A 6,727-nucleotide genomic window follows, 5' to 3' on the forward strand; every position below is an offset into this window, starting at 1 on the left:
TTAATTTGTCTGCAATCACATTTCAAAGTCACATCTTGCGCTTTCTGTCAATAAGATCTGTTTTTGTGACGTCACGAGTACACGCGACCGTTCCCGGGAAAAAATATAGTTCGTGGAATTAAACAAAAAATCGTCAATTTAATTTCAACAATTTCAACAATATATTCCACCGTGAGGATAATCACCTTTAATACAACATAACTACATAAATTGTTGCGAGTTACATTGATCGATTGGGATTTTTAATCCGGTAGCACGGATGGGTTACCATAAGGAATGCGTATTGTTATATTTTGGTGACGTCAATAATACACTTAATATATTGACGTCCGTCAAAACGACGTCATGTAGTAACGACGTCACGAAAATGTTCTTCATATTGCTTCACCAATAGGAATTATGTGAGAATTATGATTTGATATCTTTCTATTTTGCTTGGTAAGGTTATATAGTGGCAATGCATGCAGAGCAAATGGAAATACATGACAAATAAAGAGCCAAATAAAATATAAATTGTATGCACTATATGGCCATTCCCTCCAGATCATATCAATGACAGTCCCTGTCAATCGTGTTCCCTAGCATATGTTGATATACAACAAAAACGACATCCGGCTATAAAAGTAAGTTACAAGTTGACAGTTTTTCGCTACTGCAGCATTCACAGAATATTAAATTAAGACCAAAGAAACCCGCGGCCATTGTATTAGAAGTCCAGTGCGCTATCCGCTGCGCTACGAGGACTGTTATTAAAAACTATATCTGGGATTGTGAAAATCGACTAACATTGATATAACCATAACAACAGCAGTATCAAGTTATCATTTTGTTTATGTTTTTTTGCTATTTTCTTACAACGCATTGAGGTAACATAAGAAACAAGCCGGCCTTTTATTGTTGATGTCGTAGATACATACACAATTAACATAAAATAAATATACAATACTTAGCTAACGATCATTATACTTTTTAGGGTAATCAAAACGAAATCTAGTTTCAAGTTTGACGTTTATGTTTTCCTCAAAGAATGTCTTCAGTAACACACCAATACCGGATAGAATACGAGAGATATACTGAATGTTAATTATTGACTTAATGGTATGACATGTTGATATGGAAACTGACTTCTTTATTCCATTAACCCCCTCCCAGCTGGGCATGACAGTTGCGGTTCTCAAGTAGCCATACATCATATACATGTATACACCCGCATGTTCACTGTTATCATTCTCCGCATTAAAGCCATTTTGGTCACTGTGGACTGTAACATAAATAATTAAAGAAGTATATTATTAAGTTTTGTATACGTTTATTTTGTTATAGAACTAATTATATATAATAAACAAGTGTAGTCTCTTGAAGTTTGATATAGTGTATAGAATTGTGCTTATGGTATTGTACTAAGCATTTCATAATATTGTTTAAGGGCAGTTTATAGAATTTATAAGTGTATTGCACTATAGAATTGGTGTATTTTTACCATAAAAAATAATTGCAAAATTATCACAAAAATTGTAAAATTATAAAAATGTCTAGCTTGATCAAATATGTCCTAAACTAATATACTTTTAGGTTAACTATTAATGTCTGAGCATTGCATTTATATTTGATATTCTCTAAATAAATTCATGAATTTATGAAAGATTTCTTATTATTTCATTACGTCATATTACGTTATACTTGACTTTTTATCTACCCTACAATAGATTAATAAAACGGCCTTGATATATCCCTCATTATACAATCAATAACAGACAATCGGTACAGGACAGTATGAGGATGTACAGGCGCTGACATATAAGGATATTTATTCGGGACATAAAGCCACCTGGCTGATACCAACACTCATGTTCATGCCTCTGTGTGTACTGGAGCTCGAGGCGTTGTTTTTACGATGAGACCATTGTTTCCAATAGTAACTTTACCTGAAGTTCGCCTCATTTAAATGATACAGAACACACACTGTAACACCCAGCCCAGACCATTTTAATTTCCACTTGGGCTACCGGAGATGTGTAAGCCTATAAAAAAACTTTAAACACTTGTACAAATCAGAATTTACTTTAAAGTAATCATCATCTTCAGTTTAACACATGAACAAAACAATTAAGTAGCTTCTGTTCAATTTCATAGACTATATTCATATAAAGGATTCATGTTAATTAAACATTGGGCGTAACCATTTATTTAGCATTACAAAATGAATAAACGAAGTATATATAAATACTAAGCTAGGGTTTCACCGATTAGTACTTCAGGTTTAAATCATAGGTAAGTATGTGTATTGTATAAATACTATTTTAGAGATGAAGCACTCTTATACATACAACATACTTGTTACTCATACCTTATTATTGTGCAAGAAAAACAACTATATTATTGCTTTTACTTTGATGATTAAAAGTATAATAATAACCTGACACAAAGTGTCTTGATATTCCGAGTCGAATCCAATAACAACGTAGTCTATTGTATGGTTTAGTTTACAATGGGTTTCGGCAAACCACGAGATATTATAATCTCAGGTTATCAAGGTCCCCGTAGCGCAGCGGATAGCGCGCTGGACTTCTAATCCAGAGGTCGCGGGTTCGAATCCCGCCGGGGATGCTGATTTTTTTTTTGTAATATTTAAAATTTTGCAATAGGGTCTTTTAAGCCCATTATCTTGTTTTTCAAGGGGAGATTTATGAGAAATTACAAAGAGTTTTTTTATAAATAAGTGGACATACCTTTCTTTGCCGTTGTCAGTTGATGTGTATTTATGTAACCGAAGCTTGAACGAAGTCAATTCCATAGTCATGTGTAGATTATTCCAAAGTGCCACCTTCTTTCCTTTTGAATAGTTTATCATGAAGTGCTACATATTATATTAGATAATTAGATGATATCGTATATTCTCTCATATTCTCCGTTGACCGTATGTAAAAAATAAAACTTGCGCGACACTTTCAATTTTGGTTTTAATATATACATTTTTGTCCAACCTGTAACCCCCCCCCCCCCCCCCCCCCCCCCCCACTAAAGATATCATGTTTTACTTCTTATCTCGAATTGTATTTGTATTACATGATTTGTTCCCCACAAACTATTATTTATATAACAGTACATGATGCGTGTTTTTTAATCCCCCTTGGTGATCCTAGTGATATTCCTCTATCCTACATTGTATCCCTGAATTTGTTACTTCATATTTGATTTAGTCTTCGAATGATTTTGTATTAGCTAATGTCCATTCAATCCCGTTCTGCACCATCATAAGCTATCTTTTCGCTATGTGGCCTGAGCGATCATTGATGTCCAATAGACTGAGTTTGATTCTAGCTTCAGATAACTGCAATGCCCATCAAGGAAAAATAAGAATTTATTTTGAATTTTATAATTTCACGACACAATTAATTCGATTCGATATAACTTGATTTTACAGACCGACAATTGTATAAGGCAATCATGCACATGCAATCGTACTTGCAAATATAAACACACTTTCGCACGCGTATTTTAAATTTATGAGATTAAAACAACACCATGATTTAGCAACAGAATACATACGATACAAAGAGAATGTTTGTTTTTTACTCTTTGACAGTGTAGGTCCTAAGTAGATCAGTCAGTGTGAATATGCTAAGTGTATACAAATAACGTGATTATTTATCGCTAAGATTTAAAAAAAATATATAAATATATAAATACAAAGGACAGTTCATAACAAAATGAAATTCATCCTCAAGATTACACAATTACTTAGGCACTTACCCTTTCCGATCCTTTAAAATAAGTACGTCTACTTTTTTTGTGTAAAGACAACCGATTCTAAAGAAATCATTCTTTACAGCGATATATATTGTCGTTAAGATTTTATTAAAAACGAAATAGTGCTGAGAAAATATTTTAGATTACACTAATTCACCTGACGACTTGTGTGGTCAAAATCAAAACATGTTTCCAACATGTCAGCGAAAAGGAAGGACTGGATGATAAATATGTATATTTTACATGTGACCATCCCCGTACAGTATTCCTACTGACTGATGTACCCGACGTGTGACCATCCCCGAACAGTATTCCTACTGACTGGTGTAACCGACGGGTGACCATCCCCGCACAGTATTCCTACTGACTGGTGTACCCGACGTGTGACCACCCCCGTACAGTATTCCTACTGACTGGTGTACCCGACGTGTGACCACCCCCGTACAGTATTCCTACTGACTGGTGTACCCGACGTGTGACCATCCCCATACAATATTCCTACTGACTTGTGTACCCGACGTGTGACTATCCCCGTACAGTATTCCTACTGACTGATGTACCCGACGTGTGACCATCTCCGTACAGTATTCCTACTGACTTGTGTACCCGACGTGTGACCATCCCCGTACAGTATTCCTACTGACTGTTATACCCGACGCTCAGTAACACCAGGGGCCTGTGACCGCACAGTCATACACCTAGTAAGGTCCCTCTACCAGCCCTCTGTGGGACAGGCATGCTAATAGACTGGCCACGGTCTCTAGAATATTAGATAATTAAGGGGAAAAAAATGAACTCTCATAATTTTGATCTCTTGGATGTCTGATTCTAGCCTAGTTCTAAACTAGGGGAAGATAAGCTAGTAGTAAAATGCAGTCGAGAAATTCCTCATAAAAGCTTAGGGGCTGGTGGCCAGTCTAGCATGCTTATTAAAGCATAATTTATAAAGAAAAGGACTATAAGTTATATACTATCATAAAATGACAACAAAACTATGAAAACACCAGTTAATGAACCTTATGTTATCAGAAAATGACAGTTAACACCTTGAAATTACTATTGCTTTTGTATCTCAACTAAAATCTAAAACGATACTAATTCAATTTTTACTCCACTTTTCGATCATTGATTCTTTGAGGAGTGAAATAAAACCTTGGTGTATAAAGCCAAAATGTACTAAAATAACAACTTATTCTACCCTCACTTCACTTCATATGAACAGAAACAGTATGTAGAAAATACTCTCCTGATTGGTCAAAACTACAGGTTATATCTCCACACCGTGGTAGTTATCACTTTTGATATCTGTCACAGTGGTAATTGTATCAACTTAATCAATTATAGAATTTGATATCTCGCCGGCTTAAAAAAATGTGAAAAATACACCAGTCAAATATTTTCAACTTCTACTCTCAAACAATCAAAATTCAAACAGTGCAGTTTACTTTGTTTGTTATAATAACTATGAAAGGAAATGCACAAAAAGAATGAAACGATCCCGTGTTTTTACTTCTGGATATTGTGACAGTTTAGGTGGCCAACTTTGAAAACCAATGAAGTCATTGTGTCGCTATTAAGGCATACTTGTTCTTATTCCAATCTATGAATTCTTAAACATTGTAATATTTGTATATGCCAAGATTATGATAAAGAATTTTAATTTCATAAACCGTGAGATATATAATATCGTACTCCTTTGGAATAAAGCCCTTGATAAACTCATTTGTGTCGGCATTTTGTGTTTAAGCAACATACGAAGTACAGCATGAATGTTAACCAGAAAGCGGGTTGTTTGTGACACTATGAGGCAAATCATAACACTCTGGGAGACAAATGTAATATTTCTTTTGTCCATTATAATTCCTACTATTTCTTCAGAATGCATATAATGTAAGATCCGATTCCCTAAATTACAAAAAGATCGATTGCAAAAACCATTAAATGCAAATTAATATAATCATTTCTACGATTTTAATCCTGCTGAAATAACTTTGTTCTTTACAGCAAATATCACCAGGATTTGATTAAAATCAAAAACAGTTTTGAGAAAATATTTCAGTGTACGCTATACCTCGCACGAGGATTTGTGTGGTAGAAATCAACAGGTGTTTTCAATAATTCAACCGGTAAAGGAAGATTGATACATATGTTTACATCAAATGGTACCAAACGCATACATTATCGCTATTAGCACTGTCGTCTTGATGATAATTTGACATGTGTGTTAAATTATAGTTTATATACAACTTTTTATTGCTCCCTTGCTTATATATATCATAGGTTGTTTTTTCTACAGTGGAACGTTTTGATATATATGTGTGAATTTAATTAAGTTAATTTCCTTGTTTACGTGTTGTAATATTATTGTATCTAGGTTTTTCATGTTTATGTTTTTATGCAAATTAGGGGAGTGTTAACCAATCAGCATTAACCCCTAGAGGGTATGTGGTATTGTCAGTGCCCCTCATTATTGATTTACGGCGGGTGTTGGTGTGTTTGCTTTTCGCGTATTCTTCGACTTTTCAAGTGTTTACTACACTATGGATTTATCTTAAACTACACCACGATTACTCAGTGACAGTCATCGCCGTATGATTTAACTTTCGCCAGTTTGTTACGTTGTAAACGTGAATCAGTATGAGGAGAAACGTTTGTTTACTTTCTGCGTGATTTTTGGACTTGAGGTGTGGCTACGCTACTGTACACACTGGGAGCAAGGCAGCCTACTGATTGTTTACTGTTGTACGAATAGTACCACCTTACAACTTCGTGTTTAAGGACTTGACGCACTGCCTTTACAATTATAGCGAGAAAAATACTTCGCCGTGATTCGTCATTACGGTGTGAACTTGACATTGTACGTGCATTCGACCTTTCCAACCTACACCTTAGGCTATTTATAGCGTTAATATTTAGGCCTACTGTATCGACAATAGTTTTAAGACATGGGGTCTTAAGTAGGAATTCTACAGTTAAT

The 6,727-nt window shown here is 34.8% G+C and overlaps 1 non-coding gene across 1 annotated transcript; it reads left to right on the top strand.

Moving 5' to 3' along the window:
* The first annotated feature begins 2,534 nt into the window (after positions 1 to 2,534).
* On the top strand, positions 2,535 to 2,607 carry Trnar-ucu. The gene has a single exon. It is a non-coding gene; the product is annotated as a tRNA-Arg (tRNA).
* The last annotated feature ends 4,120 nt before the right edge of the window (positions 2,608 to 6,727 follow it).

This window comes from Mizuhopecten yessoensis, unplaced genomic scaffold (genome assembly GCF_002113885.1).
Source record: "Mizuhopecten yessoensis strain PY_sf001 unplaced genomic scaffold, ASM211388v2 scaffold8123, whole genome shotgun sequence".
Taxonomy (NCBI): Eukaryota; Metazoa; Mollusca; class Bivalvia; order Pectinida; family Pectinidae; genus Mizuhopecten; species Mizuhopecten yessoensis.